Genomic DNA, 21,302 nt, shown 5'->3' with positions numbered 1-21,302 from the left:
AAAACATTTTTAATTTACAGTAAAGAAACAACGAAAATGCAAGTTATCAAAAATGTAACTTGTAATCATATCTAAAAAATTAAGCTGAGATCTTATTTATGTAGCTTTATTTTTTTTTTCTTCTCAGCAAGATTTATTTTCTTTGTTCTTTTTAAAAATAAAGCATTTCAACAATACCAATGGATTTATTCATTATCAGGTGAAAACTGTTGTTCAAACTTTTAAACTTAATTAGTAGTAATAACACTTAATTATATTGTGTAAGCTTATGATCAACTTACATTACAAATAACTTTAAATTTTTTGGATCCGGATCTAGCCGAATTCTAATTTAAAATAAGATCCAGATTCTAATTTAAAAAAAAAGATTCGGTAGATCACTAGTCTAAAGTATTAAATAATTATAAATGCCAAATTGAAACTGTACGTAAAACCACAGTCCGAGATTTTCAGTTTTTCATTCCGAGTAATATTTATAAACTAGAAACTAAATAATTTAATCAAACTATTTTTCCATTCAACACCATTTTTTGATTAAACTCTTTATTAAATTGCTGTTAAACAGTTTCTAAATCAAGAAATAAATAAGTTATGAACAATGATTCAAATTTTTTTAATGAACAAAATGTTTTTTAAGTATGGCAACTTTATTTAAAACATCTAATATATGTGTTCGACCCTAATATATGTTCTTATACTATTTTAGTTACTTTATCTGCAGTTGAGTTTGAAATTAAAAGTTGTAGAAAAAATATTTTATTCTAATATCAAAGCTAGTTTTTGTCAAAAATCTTTCCTTGAATAGGTTTGTAAACAAAAACTAAACTAAAAAAACGTTCAATAGATTCAAATCTTTATTGAAACTGCTTACCTTAAAATGATCTTGACAAAAAACTAGCTTTAAGAAGGTTTTATTTTGTGTTAGTTATAACAAGTATGTTTTATTGTGGAAAACTTCATAGTAAATCCTTGTTTTTCATTTAAGTTTTATTGTACTATATTAGTTTACTTTTAAACGACTGTTTCTTTGAGTTTAATTATAAAGCTATGTTAAAATATAAAAAGTTAACAAAAAAGTAAAATATATTTTTTTTTTGTTTTTGAAAAAAGTTTTTATTCTCTTTTAAATATGTAGTTTACGTATTTTTAATCCTAAATCATTTGGCTGACAATATATAAACATAAGAAATAAGTTAATAAATAGTAATTTGTAAGAAAAAGTCATTTAAATTTATTTTTTAAAAACCAGGATCTTGATAAAACTTTGTGAAAATGTTGTTAAATTATATTGTGACGTATGAGATCTAGTTTCATTTTTGTTTAGTAAAAAACTATACCGGTTCATTAATTAAAATTAAACGTCTAGTAGTAAACATATAAAGGTAATATGTATCAAACAACTATTTAAGAATGAAGCAAAAGGTGAACAAAAACATAGTTGTATACACAGCAATAGGCTCGGTATGTTTTATTGCTGCTGTACTGCTTACTATTATACTTGGGGCGGGAATTTTTCATACAAGTAATAGTTTACCTGAAGAGCTGTCAGAATCACTTGATATTGAAGAGCGTATGTAATCATTTTGTTTCTTTTTTTATTTTGTGATATATATACTATTGAATATTCTAATATAAATGCTAATAAATATTGTGTACAGTGTGAAAAAGTAACCTTCGGCCAAACGGATAAATAATAAAATGTAACACAAATCAACAAAAACTTAAGATTACTACTTAAAACTAACTTTTTAAACAATTTTAATTAAAAAAAAGAAGACTTTTTTTACGTAATATCTTTAGTTAACTAAAATTATTTTGTTGTTAAGTTCTGAATAAATCTCAAGACAAAAAATTGATTAATGATTGTTAGTTTTATAGTTTGGTATATAAACTAAAGTAATTTGTTAGGATGTCCGAATCCTCCAGATGGACCATTTGTTTATTGGGACTACAGAGTTCGAACTGAGTCATTAGTTCAGATTCAATATACTTGTGTAGAAGGTTTCTTTTTTGATGAAAATGAAGTTACAGTTTCTACATGCTTGCAAGATGGTCGATGGAGTTCAATTTTTGCACCTGAATGTATACCAGGTGAAAATAAAAGCCTAAAATTTTAAACCTTAATTTGACTTGTAAATTATTTTTTTAACTTATAGTTCAGTATAGTTTTTCTTCTAGTATAAATGTTTAGTAATTAAGCTTTATTTGGTACGTAACACAAAAGAACCTAGTTTAAATGAAGCCTACCAAATGAAAAAAAGATAAAATTGCTAAACACTTTTATCAGAAAAAAATATTTCTGACCTATAGTTTACAATAAAAATGTACAAAATGAATAAACATCTTCCTTTTTATCATAAATTTATTTCTTTTACTTAATTCATAATAAAAGCTTTAAATTTTTTTCTTAAGACTGTGGACTTCCTCCAGCAATTCCAAACACTAAAAAAATTTCTGAAAGTACTGTTCAAACAAAAAAGGGTTTTAGCATTATAACTGCAGCGAGCTATGATTGTGAAAATGCTATATTAGTTTCTAGAGTTATATATAATGGGGATATTAATATAAAATGTTTGCTGAACAACCAGTGGGAAGAACCTCAATTTAGATGTGTTGATAGCAGTCAGTTTGTTATACTATATTTTCATTTATAACTTTCAACGTGTAAAATAAACAGATGTTTTTTTGACTAACTCAGTATATTTCGAAATTATTTCAGTTATACATATAATATAATTAATTATTAGTATTTTTAATATAATTTATTATTAATATTTTGATAAACTTTCTTTACGAACTATTAGAGACTTTATTATTTAACAAAAAGTTTATGTTAGATAAAAAGATACAAAACATGGTCTTTAAAACTAAATTAAAATGTTTGTATGTATTTTATGTTTGATATCTCATTTAGTTTTAGCATGTTGTCTGTTTTTTTAGATTCGGAAAGCTTATGCTAATTCAATAAATACTATATGTAATAAAACCCAGTAAAAAGTCTTAGTTCCATTCACTTAACAATTACAATAGACCTTTCGTTAATTAAAATTGAAATTAGTAATCAATAATTATTTAAATAGAATTTTATATACAATATATGGTTTTGAACATGTATCTTTTATTAAGAAGTGTACTTAAATCATTCTTGTTATAATTTTTAAATCTATAAACACGTGTAATTTATGTGTAATTATTAAAAAAGTATGATTTCAAATAAACAGTATCAATTAATTTTAATAAACGATAAAATTACTGCATGAGTTTTTTAATTAAAAAAAAGCTTGCTTACCCATATCGCACTTATGTTATGCATTAAATCTGTTATAACTTTAATGTATACTTTGATGGAGAACCATTAGCTGCATATATGAAATAACAAAAATCAAAGTATATCTCATTTTCTTTATGATGATAACTAAAGTTTTTTGAAACATGAATTTGTGTAAATTTTTTTTAGGTTGTCCACAACCTCCGCAGAGAGACCACGTTTCATGGTTTTATGTCAATATAAAGTCTGATGATATTACCATTGACATCACCACTAGCAATAAAATAAGGTATAAATGCGACAAAAATTATCATTTTTCTGCTGATGAGGTCATCGTTTCTGAATGTTTTAACGGAAATTGGGATATAAGTGTAGCCCCCCTTTGCTTACCAGGTTATCTAAAAGTATTTGAAAAAAAAAGTTGACTAGTTGGTTGAACATAATGTTATTTACAATAAGCTTGAAATTTTTTTGTCGAACCTTTTAAAACCAGATTGTTTTCTAAAATTAAGCTTTGCTATTCTTATTTAAGATTGCGGTCCTGTTCCTGTTATACCCAATGCATCAACACAACGTCGTATCGATAGAAGTCCTGTTAAAGATAGAGAACCTATAGCAACTGCTGCATTCTACAGTTGTGAGAATGGAGCTGTTTTTATAGGTTCAAAGACGAATGAAGACGTTGAATTAAAATGTTTAGATGACACTACCTGGGAAGAGCCAGACTTTCGTTGTGTGAGAGGTATAACATCAAAAGTGTTTAACTAATTATTTGTTTGACTGCAATAAGTAATTTATTTTATAAAATTTTAATTGTGTTCTTTTTATGGGCAGTAAAGCAATTGATTAAATACTTAAAGTTATTCTTAAACTTTCTTATCTTTGTTAGTCTCTAAAGTTATTTTGTTTATTTAAAGTATTATAACAAATCGTTGTTGTTCATTTAAGTTTTATTGATTTATGTAAGTTGTTTTGTATGTGTAAATTATCATTTTATAAGTTTAAAAACTATATTAAATACAGTGCTCAATCTAGTATTACAGCGCTTAGTTAATATAATATTTTAAAAATATTTGATATATTTTTGTTGAACTTTGCATAAAATTTTATTAAATAGTTGATTACGGATCAGAAATAAAATTTAAAACCATGAGTATTTTAAAAACATTTAGAGTTTAATGTAAAAAATAAATTACTGGAAAAATATTAATAGACTAAGACTTTAATTTGAATGACATATAACGTTATAAGGATTTAAACCTTAGAGATTCAAATAAGCAAAGCCTGTCGAAGAACCAACACAGCTTGTGCTTAAATACTTTATTAAGTTGACTGCGTTTCGCTGCCCATAAAATATGAATAGCCCTGCAGACTCTGTGAAGATAAACGATAGAAAGTACACATAATTGTATAGAATATACATTTATGTATAAGGTATATAGACTATAAAAACATACTTATAGATACAAACAAAACATAAAAACTTGTCCAAAGAAGGATCTTAGTTTATTTATTTAAATTTTACTTAAGTTATACTGTTTATCCTAAATTCAATTTTAAGTTAAAAACTATTACATTTAGTTTTAATATTGATAACTTATTTCAATTAAACTTTCATTTTTTGGTCTTACTTAAAAGTATATGTATATACTACATATAACTAATTCATAAACACATATTGTATATCTTTTAAAAACAATTTTTTTAGTTTTTTTTCTAAAGTTTTTTGATGTTTACAGACTCCCTTAAGCTATTCATATTTTATGGACAGCGAAACCTCGTCAATTATATAGAGTATTTGAGTACAGAAAAAATGTTTGACTTTTATTTATGAAAAAGTCTTCTTTGTATATCTACAATTTATATATATATTGTTTATTGAACGATAAAAAAAGCGCTCAAAAAGTTTGGTCTGAGGACCTGGTGTACAAAAGAACCTTTCGGTTATCGAGTCGTACACCACATGCTTATAAAGTTTCTTCAAGCTATTACACATAGTTTTTTTATCATTTTAATATTTAAATCTTTAGTAATAAAACAATCAGTTAAACGAAATAAAAAATGAAAGAAAATAATATTTTTTTATAAACGTTTTTGTTAAAACAATTTTTTGGCTATATCGAATTTTAAGAGAAATATCATCATGTTTTTGGTGTTAAATAATAATAATTTAACGTACTTTCAGAGTGTCCTAATCCAGCTTATCTGGCAGATGTTGTTAGCACAGAGTTTTTGTCAAGAGTAAAAGATGATAATCTTTACAGTGGTGCAAAAATACTTTATTCGTACGTAAAAGACGGTAAAACAGAAATATCAGTTGACGGAGTGACATGTATGGATAGTGGCTTGTGGGATAAAACGTTTGTCTACCAAACAGAAGAAAAAGTACATGAACGAAGTTTGGTATTAACTGATATTTAGATAGTATAGTCTTACTAAACATTTTAATTTTATGGTTTTTTGATAAAACATACAGTGGATATTCTAATATTTAAAACATCGTATAGAACTGTAACATACAATATTCATAGTACATTGGCTTGTACAATTAGTCAAGATACTTTTTCGTTTACCTAGATTTTATTCAATGTATATACCTTCAATGTAGTGTTTTAAGTTAAAATTTTATCTATAGCATCTATAGTAGTTGTAGAAATTTTATCACTAATATATTAAAATTCTACACTATGAAAAAATTGTAGCAGTAGTATAAATTTATAGGTTACGAAATACTAAAAAAAATAAGTAACTCACCTATGACCTTCAACTTTTAATTTTATCACCAGTGAACAGTAGTGTGCATTATGATTATTTTACTACGAACTGAGAATTTGTTTGAAGTTTTTACAAATACGTTGTTAAGTAATCGTTATTTGTTTATCTACTTTTATGTTTCCTCTACCGTTTTTTGCAATAATTGTAATAAAATAACTTTAGTTGTTATTAAAATAAGTACACTTATATAACCTTGTTTACGTTGATATTTTCATTGGATGATATACTGTGTACATTTTTTAACAAACGTTGGTACTACTAGTCTATAGGCAATAAACCACGTGTTGAAAAAGCATCTAAAAAAAAGCTTTACTTGATAAGTAGGTCTAAGCTAAAATTTAACACTGCTTAAATTTTTCTTAGCTTTTTTTTTTCAAAAGTTAAAATTATAATTCTTGAAAAAGCTATTTGATTGAACTTTAGTGTTTTCAATAGTTTTTTGTTATGACACTGAATGGTCAGTTGCTCTTCTAGCACTGAACCAGGGTTTCCCAAAACCGCCCCTTAGCGGGGGATTTCGGCTATCTGTGGACAATAAATAGTAAGACAGCGAAAAAATTAGTGAGTAATTATCTCAAAAAAGGCAATGTTTGATAGAGGCCGATTGTTTTTTTATATCTGCCCAATGGGTGATTAAAGAAATAAGTTTGAAAAATATTGTACTAAACGCTGTAAAAATGCTTTTAATATTTACCAGCGATGTTGTTTAATTATTTTAAAACGTATTACGATGTTGTAGCTATTAAGGACGGTTGTGGTCTTATTGAAAAAGTTGCTGATGTTGACATCAAAGCAAGCTCCTATCATTTGTGGGACGATGAAACTTACAAAGATTCTTTTAAGCCATCCAATGCGCGTCTTTTTTCAACTTTAGGAGGAGGAGGCTGGACAGCTGCGGATAGCGACAGTAAGAAAAACTGAGTGTAAATTAAAATTGTATATTTTTACAAATGCAGTTTAGTACACTAACATGGTAATTTTTTTCTTTTTTGGTGTTTTGAAAATTAGTTTTAAACAAACATAAAGCATATACCTCATAAATGACTTTAGAAATTAAAAGTTTTTTTTACGCTTACTTAAGTTATTAAAGTATAAACTCTGTCTACGTGGTGTTGTGTAGACTTAGTTTTATGTTCGAAATTTTTCATAGCAATAACCATCGAAAAAAAGAAATATATTTAAGTATATCATCATAAAAAGACGTTAACTTTGCAAAGTGTATTGCTGATAATTAAATAAAAAATTTTTACACTGAATAACTTTTATAGTTCTTAATTAATTTGTAGACGTTAACTTTACAAACTCTTATTTACTAAAGATGAGAAAACATTGCACGTAGACTTTAGAAAAAACACTAATTTGATTGGAGTTGTAACTCAAGGCTTAGCTCATGGTGTCAAATGGCCTAAATATGTGACAACCTACAAAGTTTTGTATCGTATGGAAGGGGATACAACAGATAGTTTCGTGTCAGATAATGGTAAACCAATAGTAAGTTTGATCTTGCTTATTTTATACATGTTTACTTTATAGTTTTAAAAGTTTTATTTATTTAAAACTCTTATATTGTACAACCTAGTAGCCTAAAACTGTTTTGAATTAAAAAAGACAGTTGATTTTGCTTTCTGACACTTTTATTACACTAACGCTAACCTATACTTACTATTTTTTTACTTAATTAAAATCTTCTCGAAAAAGATGGTTTGTACTTAATTATGCTAATGTTTTATTGATACTAAAATATGTGATAAATCCTAGTAGTGTGTTTATTGTTTTTCATAATTGTTTACTGTAAAATGCATTAAAAAAAAAGGTTAATATAAAACAATTTTAAAAACAAATTAATGCTAATGTTTTCTAAATATTTTTTACTATATATTATTTGCTATATAATTCTTAATTTAAAAAAATACTTAAAATGGATCTTAAAGACGTTGTTAATGAAATTACAATGTATACAAGCCCTAAATATATAAAACAAAACTATAATTGATTAAAGTAAACACCATTGAGGCTATTTTCTTTAATGTCAATGCATTAAAGCAATCATCATCTATTTCATTATTTGCTAAATTGAAATACTATATTAACGATAAGAAAAAATATATCATACAATAATAATTAGAACCAGAACATAATCACAAAAGGTACAATTTAAAAAAATCTTAATAACATCTACACTTTATAAACATTTTTAATGAATAGCTAGACATATTACAAAGATAAACACTTTATATTTCATTTCTAAAGTTTAAAGAACTTTCTTTGCTAAATTTAGCCATTCGTTATTGAATATTAACTCTTATCAGACTTTTCGGATACATTTAGCATCACTTTGTTAAGTATTGACAGTTTTTTTTTTGTGCAAAACTATTATCGACTTTATTTACGAGCTTTTACAAAGTTTTTTGGGATTCTTTGTTATTTAAAAAAAATTATAAATGTATATGAAAGAAAACGCTTCTTTAGTTATAAACTAAACTTATTAGTTAAATAAAATTTTCACGTCATTCAAGTTAACTTGAAACAAAGAAAGGTCATTTGCAAAGTTTTATTACTTTTATTTTTTATTACATTTTATTCTGCTTAAGAATTTCTTAAAGTAATTCTTTATTGAAAATCAAAGTATTTAATCACATGATTAATTTGTTTTTGGTTCAAAAATTTTGTATAACTTTTTTTTTTTTGTATTTTTTAACTCTTGACTTAATTTTTGAACTGGTTATACTTAGAATTTTTATATTAAATTAAATTTTTTACTTTATTTACATTAAAAACTTAACTTAATAACATTAAGTTAACTTGAAACAAAGAAAGGTCATTTGCAAAGTTTTATTACTTTTATTTTTTATTACATTTTATTCTGCTTAAGAATTTCTTAAAGTAATTCTTTATTGAAAATCAAAGTATTTAATCACATGATTAATTTGTTTTTGGTTCAAAAATTTTGTATAACTTTTTTTTTTTGCATTTTTTAACTCTTCACTTAATTTTTGAACTGGTTATACTTAGAATTTTTATATTAAATTAAATTTTTTACTTTATTTACATTAAAGGTTTTTTTTATAAGCAAGCGTTTAGTTCATAAATTAAAGAATCAATTTTAAACTTGTAAATTGCTTTTATTAAGTTTTGTTTTACAAATATCAAGATATATAAAAGTTTTAAAATTTAATGCAAGATCTAAATACTTTTATTTCTAATTGAGGATAATTGATTTCCGTTTACTTAAAACTTACGTAGCAGATTTTAATTGCAAAATAAATAAATATAAAATCGATCAAAAAACTTAAAGCTTGTTGTTTACACAATTTTTAATTTCATGCTTAAATATTTTTATAGCTCTTCAGTGGAAATTTCGATGGCAATACACCGGTTGTAAACATATTTCCCGATTCTGTTACAGGTCAAATTTTTAAAATTAAAGTTATAACATGGCAAGATCTTCCTTCATTGAGAGTCGATTTTTTGGGATGCTAATAATTGGATTGAAATGATTATCAAAGAAAAGTCTAATGTATAAAACAAATAAAATAAACTTAAAAACCAACTATTTATTTTTAATTATTTTTTTTGTCTAACGTTTAACCAAGGTATAAAAGTCTGAGCTACAACAACAGAAAATGTATGAAAAGTAAAAAAAGACAAAAATTAACAACAGAATAAGCACACTAATTTACATTTTATAGAGAGAATTGTGTTAAAAAAAAGAACGTTTTTTATTTAGTGAAACGAAAAAGTGGTATAAAAAAGAACACAGAATTTTTTTGATATTCATAAGATTTATGGTTAAAAAATACAACAAATTTAATTACAACAATCTTAATGCTAAACAGTAAAATATAGTTGTAATAGAAACTCAAATATTAAGTTAATAAAACACTTTTTACTTTTTTTAAATTATTACAGTAATCTGCCACTTAGGTACGCCTTACGTTTGGGTAAACACTTTTTAGTCTAAAATCGCTGAATTTAAAGTGCTTTATTTTACTTTGAAGTTAAAAAACTAACATAAAATTAGTAATAAAAAAGTATTATCGTTAGATAAATTATAGTACATTTAATTTAAATATAACTATAACGAAAGCGAATAGAAAAAAGTTATGAACAAATTGTATATCAAATCCAAAATTAAAACAAACATATTACAGTTTTTTTTAAATTGGACGAAAATAAAGAACAGTACAATAAATTTCACATTCCTATAACTTATATTATCCCGGCGTGATGTCTAATATAAACACCAAAGTTTATTTATGTAATAATTATTATATTTATGAGTTTAACTATACTTAGGTCTTAAACATGTGGCCTCAAAGCACTTAAGTTAAACTACGTATCTTACTTTCTAGTAGTGTGGTGGGAAGCGCGAATAGTCCCTGATCTGTAAATAAGAGTACAATATTTATAAATAAACTATTTAGAAGCACTGCAAGTTTAAATTTGAAAAAGCTTTTATGACGTTGCATGACGACTAAATCTTGATACAAATACAGTGTTTTAGCTTTAGCAACCGTCAGTTTACAGATGAACTGTAGTTGATAACAGTTAATCAATATCCTGCTACTTTGAATTGGATTTGGAATTTTCAATTAAGCGAATAGACTGTTATTAAACTATGTTGCTTTTAATTAAAAAAAGTACCAAATTATTAAGCCATTTTCTTTAACTTTTTATGTAAATTTATTTATTTTAGTACCTCTTTTTAAAAAGATTTATACAAATTGTATATTTTATTCGCGACCTGTTTCGCGCAATTTCAAATACTGAGCCATCTTAAACACTTCAAAAAATTAATGTCGTACGTGATCCGGCTGTGGAATTACTTTGCAGAACGATGTGCGGCCTACGGTATCACCATTGACAGTGAGAAGTTTGAAATTCTACAGAGAATATGGCCCCGTTTTGATATTATAGACTTTGTGGAAACACGTGACGAAGACAGAACATACAACAGTCTTGTTAAGTTTTTACAAGGCAAATGTAGTAAATTGCCTCGTATCTTAGGTGCAAGCCCACTATGGCCAGAGCCAGTACAATTCCAGGATTTGTTTTTGCCAGCTAAACATAGGGCAAAGGCAAAAAAGGAAGATAGAGTTAAATATTTTATGCCCAAACATGCCCCTAATATAATAATTTAAAAAAATAAATTAAGGAATGTTTTGGGCTGTAATATGACGAGTTTATTAGGCTGTAACCGCTTGGTAGCGGTTTAGAGTTGTTTCTAATTAGGGGTTTTTTCTGACTTGTTTACTTCTTGAAGCTGTACCGCGTGAGCGGTAATTGTCTCTTTTTTACTTTCTTTTTTTTTCAAGCGAGTATAAATTAAGAATATCGCGTAATTAGTGGAGTTCAGTACGGTGCAGTTTTTCTAGTTGCTACTTCATTGAATGGTCTGAACTCAGTGCAGCTTTTTGCTGCACTTAAGTTTTAATGGTTTCAATCTTGTTGAAGTGATTTCGATTTTAGAATGTTTTTTTAGTTTGGTTTAAACATGTAGTGTTTAGTTTCTATTATTCTGGTGTAATGTTGTGCAGTTTTTTATCATCTTTTCGTTTCGCAGCTTCATTGTAAATAAAATCATTATCACAAATTCGAACCCAGTTAAATTAAGTAACTGATTTATTAAACATTTTGTAAATAGTAAGTAGTTCATATTAGTTTATTTAAGCAATTATAATTTAAGCGTTATCTTGGGGACTTCTACTTTTATATAAGTTAGAGCGCACGTTGCGTATTAAACCAGGCCAAAAATAGTTATATAAGTAGAATCTTTCCTAGGTAGCGTCATGATGACCCGGACGTCCAGTTATTTATAGCTGGAATCAAACACAGATACCTTCATTAAAATTTTTACGTTTTGTAGATGGTGACTTGAAAACAGAGTAAAATAAACCTTATTTAATAATATTATAAATTCGATAAATTTAAGGGCATTTATTTAACCCAGTCATCTGGTCTGTAAAGTTTTAAAAATGAGTTTAAAATTTCTAGTTGGAAAAACAACTAAGTAGTTCGAGTTTGTGAGAGATTTGTGTTGTTTTTTGCAAAAAGTAATTAGCTTTATTGTGTTGAATTTTATGTTAAAGTGGTTTGGGAAAAGCTAATGGACATGTGTTAGATTTAAAATGTATTTGTTGTGTAGATATTATTGCAATTCATTGTTGAAGCGTTTTTCAAAATGAGTTTTAAACTTGTACGAGCAAGTTTAAACAAAAGTTTGTCTTGTTTTCAAGTTGTTCCGCGTTTTGTCAGATTAATTAAATATCGTTCAATCGTTTTAAACATTTTATTAAAAATTAAAATGAAACTAAAGGCTTCTAATAATAAAACGTTCTTATAACAAAAAGAGTTTTAAACGTCTATAAAAGTTAGCAACTGTAAAGTTTAATTGTTTTGTTTTCAAACAATCGTTTAATTTGAACTATAATGGATAATAAACTTTTTAAACTGCATGTAAAAACATTGTTGTTTTTTCGTTCGTCCTTGTAAAAGTATTTGTATGAGGTTATTAAAACTTGTTTTCGAGTGCATAATCGGTTAATGAAGTGAAATTTCTTAAGTTTATTAAACTTAATTTAGTTTTATATTTAGCAACAATGTTATGTTCAAACTTTAAACTATAATATTTAAAGTTTTTTTTTTACAATGACCTTGTTAATTGCTTGTAACAAACTTTATTGGCTTGTTTTTTGTTGTTATACACTTCAGCTTACTTATAAAAACACAATTTTAATAGGGTCATTTGAGCTATTAATATCTTAATCAACATTTAAACGCTAACAACAACTTTGTTTTTAACTTTCTTAGAATGTTAAAGTTTTATAAATTAGTATAAAGTTCAAGAGCTATATATTTTTACGAAACAAATTTAAGCTTTTGAAATGAATATAATTGTTTATTTTGTCAACTAACTCATGTTGAATGTGAAATGTTTTTAATATACTAAAAGTTTTTATAATGAATAATTAGTTTAAACTGAAGCTATAAATGTTTTTTAAGTTTCTTATCAACATACTTAAAAGTACTTGAAAATACTTGAAATAGTATTTTCTTTATATTTTTGCTTGAACTTTAATTGCACTTTCGCACGAACGGCCCGAGAAACGAATCGGCGAGGAGCGGTACGAGGAGACCGAGCTTTATGTACGAGGAGAGGAACGAGGAGATGTACGGAGAGACGGATCAGAGGATTCCGTAGCGCCAAGAGACCGCTGGTTGAGGCAAGGAGACGGTTCCGTAGGGCCAAGAGACCGCTGGTTGAGGCAAGGAGACGGTTCCGTAGGGCCAAGAGACCGCTGGTTGAGGCAAGGAGACGGTTCCGTAGGGCCAAGAGACCGCTGGTTGAGGCAAGGAGACGGTTCCGTAGGGCCAAGAGACCGCTGGTTGAGGCAAGGAGACGGTTCCGTGGCGCCAAGAGACCGTTGGGTGAGGCGAGGAGACGGATCGGCGTGGACCGGTCAGACAACGTGGAGATGTGCAGGGGCGGAGCGAGTTCCGGCGGCGAGGAGATTTTTTGAGCTTTCTACATTTTTCTGTTATTTAAGTCTTAATGTGTTCTAACCAACTCTTAAGTTTTATAAACGATGTTGATTTGATTGGTAAATGTTTTTAGCATATAAATATCTTCTAGCATTTAAGTTCTATTTTGATGTATATATATTTTTATTTTTTTTGTCAACCGATTGTTGAAAGCTTTAACAGTTACATTTAAACATTTTGACACTTAAATATAATTTTAACTGATTTCTAAGCATCTTCTTAACGTAACACTTGAAGTAAAGTTAAAAAAATTAAGAAAATACCCCACACCGAAGTTTTTTACACCGGTTTTAATTAAGAGTGTCTTTTGTCTGTGTAATCGTTCTCTTGTCAGAATCTAAAAGTTTTCATCTAAAGTTTTTTTAAAGTTTTACGACTTGTTAGCAAAGTAAAGTTAATGTTTTTTCTAAACCGTAGCTGAAACTCCAATTTGACCGTTTTAGGAGTGAAAATGTAACCGCTTGGTAGCGGTTTAGAGTTGTTTCTAATTAGGGGTTTTTTCTGACTTGTTTACTTCTTGAAGCTGTACCGCGTGAGCGGTAATTGTCTCTTTTTTACTTTCTTTTTTTTTCAAGCGAGTATAAATTAAGAATATCGCGTAATTAGTGGAGTTCAGTACGGTGCAGTTTTTCTAGTTGCTACTTCATTAAATGGTCTGAATTCAGTGCAGCTTTTTGCTGCACTTAAGTTTTAATGGTTTCAATCTTGTTGAAGTGATTTCGATTTTAGAATGTTTTTTTAGTTTGGTTTAAACATGTAGTGTTTAGTTTCTATTATTCTGGTGTAATGTTGTGCAGTTTTTTATCATCTTTTCGTTTCGCAGCTTCATTGTAAATAAAATCATTATCACAAATTCGAACCCAGTTAAATTAAGTAACTGATTTATTAAACATTTTGTAAATAGTAAGTAGTTCATATTAGTTTATTTAAGCAATTATAATTTAAGCGTTATCTTGGGGACTTCTACTTTTATATAAGTTAGAGCGCACGTTGCGTATTAAACCAGGCCAAAAATAGTTATATAAGTAGAATCTTTCCTAGGTAGCGTCAAGGCGTACGGAGTTTATATGCGATATTGAACAACAGAGGGTCTTTGAAAATGCTAAAAACATTTAATACGAACCTCAGCGTTTTAAGCACAATAAGAGATACCCTAACAAACAAAAATGGCATGAGAACATCCCACATAAAATGAAACATTTTTGCAGCTATGAACATAATCGTAGTCAGGGGTATTTCGGGGAAGGGTATAACAAGCGCACGAATCACGACCAGAAAGCTCTTTGTCACAAACATGCAAAGTTTGGAGATATGGTAGACTATTGTGCTACAGTTGTAACTTGCCCTATGTTCCGTTACGGCAACAATACGATCAAAAAACGAGTGTATACTATACTAAGTAAAATGATTAAGTCGAAGAAGAGATTAAGACTAAAAAATAAGTTAACGGGTCTTGCAGATGCTGAGCCATCAGTATGACTTCAGTAGATTATAATGCTAAAGTTACAAGTAATGAAATCGTACTTAAAGTAACTTATTCCTAAGTTATAAATAATAACACACTTAAAAATAAGTTTAAAGTACTTTATTATTGATATATTAATTATAACAAGTCTGAAAGAAACTGTTTGAATTACTACACAAGTAAAAAATATGAAAAGTAATAACAATCGTAAAGTTCTATAATCTACTAACGATTTAGAAAAACTAATACTCGCTATTTGATATTCTTGATGATCGAAATTAGATGATCGAGTCTAGATGTTGAATTTAACTTAATGATACGTTGATCATGCGAACTTTGATTGATCATCGAACTTGAAAACGGCACACAGTAGATTGAAAACTAATGCGTATTTTAAAGACTAATCCGGTATATACGCATCAGAAAGAAATTAACTCCTTCGAGTAAACAGTGTTGTTTTGGAAATTGGGAAAATTGTTTTAAGACTGCTTAGATAATGTTAATTTTTATATCTGTTTTTAGTTCTAAAATAACTTTTTCTCGAAACTATAAAATAATTTATGACTTTGACACACTTTCTATTTTCTGTTTTAGTAATTAATGTCACACTTCAAAAAAGTTTTTAATCAACCTTATTCCTTCCGAACTTGATTTTGATTAACCGCTTAATCGTATGGCTTAAAAAATTGAACCTGTCAGTATTTTCTTTTAAACCCATCACTTTATACTGAACAAAAATCTGAACAATAGAAGATGAATTGAAAATAGAACTTATAGTTTTAACATTTTCCAGAAAACACATAAAAAGTTTTAATTTTTTTTTCAATCTACAAAAACATCGTTTCTCAATATTCAAAACACAAACTTTAATAAACAAAATAGATAACATTTTCTTTAAGATATTTTTCAAAACAATAAATAGCCTAATATGGTTTTTCATGCACAAATAAATTTTAAGAGGGTTCAAGTATAGATAGTTGCTTTTTAAAAGCAATACAAAGTTTTATGCATTATAGAAATGTTAACAAAAAAAAATGCAACTATTGCTTTTTTGATCCTTAACAGTCAAAACTTAATGGGAGTTGAAAATATTTTTAAATTCAAAGTTTGTAAAAAAAAATTATCACGAGTCGAATTTGAAAGCTTTAAACTTGAACTTGATTAGTTTATGAGGAAAAGAATGTAATGACGTAATTTTGATTCAAGTTTATAGCAATATGTAGTACTAAAAATTTAATGACACTTTTGTATGGTCGGTCTTTTTATGGGTATCCTTTTTAAAAATTGTACAATTTTATATCGATGTGAGGTATTTTTTCAACTTTTTGGTACAACTAAAAAAAAAGTCTTTTTGCGTATATTTTTTCATAAAATTGTTCAATTTCTTAAGATATAAATTTAATTAAAATGACTTTGAAAACTTGTTTAAACTGTTTTAGATGCAAGAATTTAAAAAGATACCTATAAAAACACTAAACACAGCCCTAAAACTTTTTCTGGGTATTCTAATGTTGAACTGCTTTTGAACTTGTATATGCTGTTATTCTCTCTTGATTTTCTTTAATTGCAAATTTACATTTCTAATTTGTTTAATAACAAAATTTAGTAATTTCATAGTTGATTATAATGTATTTGTGATTTAATTAATATATTAGTGATAGTTTAAGTTTTCTGTATTTATATATAATTACGAGCGTGAACTTAGCTTAAGAGGGTTTGTTAGGAATTTTATAAAAATGTCCAAATTTAAGACCCAATTATGTCCTTATCTTAATAGATAGTTATTAACTTTGTTTTTAATTCTAAAGAACGGTCCTTTGTCTTTAATTGAAAAAAAATCCATTGAATTGGGGTTTGACTTTTTGAATAGGGCCCCTTTAAAATTTTTGTGTTTTTTTCTAGTTTTTTATTTATACAACCTTTTGTTAAAAAATCATTATTATTTTTTTTTTTTACTTAAACATACTTATTAGAATGAGTTTAATGATGCTATAAACATTTTTTTTTTTTTTTTTTTTCAATTTTTTTTTTGTATACCATAAAGCCTGAACAAACTTTTCGGAAAAATTCCAATTTTGCACGATTTTCGTTTTTCAGATATACAACCTTTTATGCAAAAATAAAATATTTTTTTAGTAATTTTTATTTTTAACAGACTTGTATAGTTATGTTTTATGATGTTGTGATATTTTTCTCCAGTTTATTATTGCTTTTAAAATATATGACCCATACAAGTTTTACCTAAACTTATAGCAATTGAGCAAGAAATCCCTCAAATAGCGTTGCTAAGAATTTAGGTAAAACTTGTATGGGTCATATATTTTAAAAGCAATAATAAACTGGGAAAAAAATATCACAACATCATAAAACATAGTAAATTCAATTAAAGACAAAAGACCGTTATTTAGTTTTTAATTATCTATTAAGATAAGGACATAATTGGGTCTTAAGTTTGGACATTTTTATAAAATTCCTAAAAAACGCTCTCAAGCTAAGTTCACGCTCGTTATATAATTATTTAGAATTATTTACATCTGTTATTGTATTTGATATCCATTAATGATATTCATATTCATCATATATTGATATTCATTTGGCATTTATAATTCTCATTCTAATATTTGTTATCTTGTAAGTAAGAGTATATTAAGATGATCGCAAGTGACTCAGAGGCAATATCTGTTCCGCCGGTGCAGCCAGGCCCCCCGAGCGGACATGGTGAACGTTTACCTGAGCTCAAAAACTATTTGAACAAATTTATTCTGATAACAAAAAATCACTATTTTTCACTATAAGTAAATTCTCTTAAGTTAGTTTTGCGAAAATACCTATAATTTATTGTCAAAAGGGCTTTATAATGAATGTTAAAAGTTTTAAACCTGCTATCAATAACTCTAACTCTTTTTACGTTCTGTGTTGCAATTTCTTCTTCATTAAATTTAAAAAAAAAATTAAATTTTTCTGAAGAATTGCAATATCCTGAGTCTTTTTTATAACTTTTAAGCTTCACTGTTGGCACCTGATGTTTTAGCGCGCTATCATATTTTTCTGCTGATGTTTTTGGTGTTTTACTTTGCTAAGTTTACCTTGTTTTGCTGTAAAAATAAAGTCTTGCTTATAAGCTCTACTATTTGTTTCTTTTCGGTTGTTAAAATTACTCGAATTATTGTTTCCGTTCAATCTTTTTTGTTGAAACCTTTGGTTGTAGTTTATTTTTTTATCTAGAGCCTACTTAGACCCTTGAACTGGTTAACCATTAGGATCTGTCACGTTTGCGGCTTCTGAAATGTTCTTTTTACCTATAACAACATCAAACTTGACTTTTTCTCCTTGTGTAAAAAACTTTAATAATTTGTTAGGGTTGTTTTTGACGATAGCTGTATAATAAAAAAAATTTCTCTTTTCCGAACACCACGATGAATAAAACAAAAACATTTACGAACATTAAACCACACTACTTGGGGTAGGTGTCAAATTTGCACGAGCGGGCTAAATTGCACGAGGGGACTAAATTGCACAAAGATACTTTTGATTAAGCCTTATGGCTAATTAAAATTTGAAAAATATTTGGGTAGATAAAATTACACATGATGTAACAAACTCCTTCTTCCACAGAAAGTCTTTATCGGTACAAGGGACGCAGTTTGAGACTGATGTCATTTGACCATTATATAAATATTCATAATAAAAACAAGTTTTCACAGTACTTTTTCTTTATTATACTAAATATTTTTTTTCTGTGTGTTAACAAGCCAACACACTTCTACAAAGCTATCAAGTCAAGAAAAGTAAATTCTAAACTAAAGATCCACTGGATTTCAAGTCCAGATCGACCGGATACGGCTGTCTTTTGCTTGGATCTGACCAGATCCTAGCTGAGATTTCGCCGGATCTAGATCCATTTTAATAGAAAAACTTAGCTTTCAGCGATCAGTTTCTTTCAGTTTAATACTTAAACTATTGTGTTTTTGCCTAAAAAATTTTCTGTTATATAACTCTTTATTGCTTCTAAGCTCATTTTAAACTTATAACAAATAAATTAAGATTGTTGTTTTCTACAGTTTAAGACTTACTTATTTATAAGCATTTATTTGGTTTTAGTCCTGGACAAGACGTTAAAAGGTATCCGTGGTGTGCCTTTCGATAACTAAAAGGTTTATTCGTGCACCAGGTCCTAAGACCAAATATTTTGGGCGTATTTTTGTCGTTTAATAAAATATATTAGTAGTTAAACATTATTACACTACTTTTAACAGAAAATGTGATAAAATAAACAGTAGTAAAGCAAATGAACAACAAAAACTTTTTTACTTACTGAGCGTGAAACTATGACTTACAACGTTTATTGTTATCTTAGAAATACTCAAAAACATTTATTTTAGCTGAATTAAATAAATCTACTTCTCGAAAGAAACCGACCAAATAAGTTAGAAAGCATTGTATTGTAACAATTAATTTTATAAGTTTTTTCTTTAATAACACTACATAATGCTTAAATTATTTATAACCCAGCCGGACACTGTTTTAAAAAAATATCCGGATGCCGGATCTTAAATTAAAAAATAGAACCTGATCTAGATCCGGCCGGATCTTAAACTTAAATAAGATCCGAGACCGGCCGGATCATAAATAGTGGATCCGGTAGATCACCACTCTAAATATATATAAGCATATTAGATTAGCTGATTTTGAAAACGTTTTGTACAAGTTAATAAGTCACATTAAATTAAATAAATACAGCAACAATTTATTTAGCACTATGAAAAAAGACATCAAAAATATAACATCCTCTGAAAAATTGTTTATTTTATTGACAAATCAACTAACATTTACGAAGTAGACAAAAACTTTTTACAATAAAACTTTGAAAAAAAATATCACATCAGACTACAAAAAATCAGACCCGGGAATAATCGAAAAACTAAATGAAGAAACTTACCAATTCATCAATAAATACAATGTAAATAGCAAAATTAAGAAAATAGAAGAAAAGCCTGCATTCATTACAATCAAAGACCACAAAAAAGACTTTCCAAACAAACTAAACTGTAAACTTTTGAACCCTTCCAAATCCTCTTTCAACAAATTTACCTAAGCTAAATTAGACACAATAAATTAAAGAACATTAGTGGGCTCAAAACTAAATCAATGGAAAAACACCAACAGCGTTACAAACTGGTTCAATAAACTAAAAATAACCCCTAAACCTGATTTATAAAATTGATATCACTAAGTTTTACCCATCCATATAAAAAAAAGCCTTAATTAATTCATTAAAATTAGCTGAAAAATTCACACAAATCACAGACAACGACCAAAAAATAATATTTCATTCCTGCAAGTCTACAATCTTTCACGAAAATAAAACATGGGAAAAAAATAAACACCTCTGACCTTTTTATCGTTAGCATGGGATCCTACAATGGAGCCGAAGTGTGCGATATGGTAGGACTCTTCATGCTAAGCGAAATTAAGAAAATTAATAGTTCTAATGAAGAAGTATTCAGTATCTATAGAGTCGATGGCCTTGCGGTCATCCAATCTAAGTCGCCGAGAACCGCAGAAAACACAACAAAAGAACTACAAAAAAATTTTAACAAATCGGTTTTTAAAATAAAAGATGCAGGCCTAATCCAAACAGACTTTCTAGACATCGAAATACCTAACAGAACATACATCCCATTTAGAAAACTGAATTCGGATATCCTATACGTGAGCAACCAATCAAACCACCCTAGTCAAATATTAAAACAATTACATATAACTATTAACGAAAGACTAAACAATTTATCGAGTAACCAAGAATCTTTTAACCGTATAAAACATAATTATCAATCAGCACTAAAATCCGCCAACTAAAAATTTAATCTAACATACCAAAAAGCAAATAATACAGGACAAAAGCAAAGAAAAACAAAAATAAACTCATTTCAAGTTTCAACCCACCTTTTTCCCTAACTGAAACCACTAAAATAGGCAAAGAATTGTTAGACTTGGTAAAAAAACACTTTGGCACAAATCACCCATACCACAAAATTTTGAACAAGAACACACTCAAAATTTTTTATAGCTTCTTTTAAAACAAAAATTCTTAAACAAAACAACAAAATATTAAACAGCCTAAACCTCAAACAACAAGAAAAAACCGGCAACTGTAAAAAAAAAATCCCTTTAAACAATAACTGCCAATCAAAAAATATAATCTACCGAGCTACTATAAAAACAAATAATATAACAAAATTCAACGTGGGT

Source organism: Thalia democratica, chromosome 4 (genome assembly GCF_965202585.1).
Source record: "Thalia democratica chromosome 4, ktThaDemo2.hap1.1, whole genome shotgun sequence".
Taxonomy (NCBI): domain Eukaryota; kingdom Metazoa; phylum Chordata; class Thaliacea; order Salpida; family Salpidae; genus Thalia; species Thalia democratica.
The sequence above is the reverse complement of the archived record's forward strand: the minus strand, read 5'-3'. Positions refer to the sequence as shown.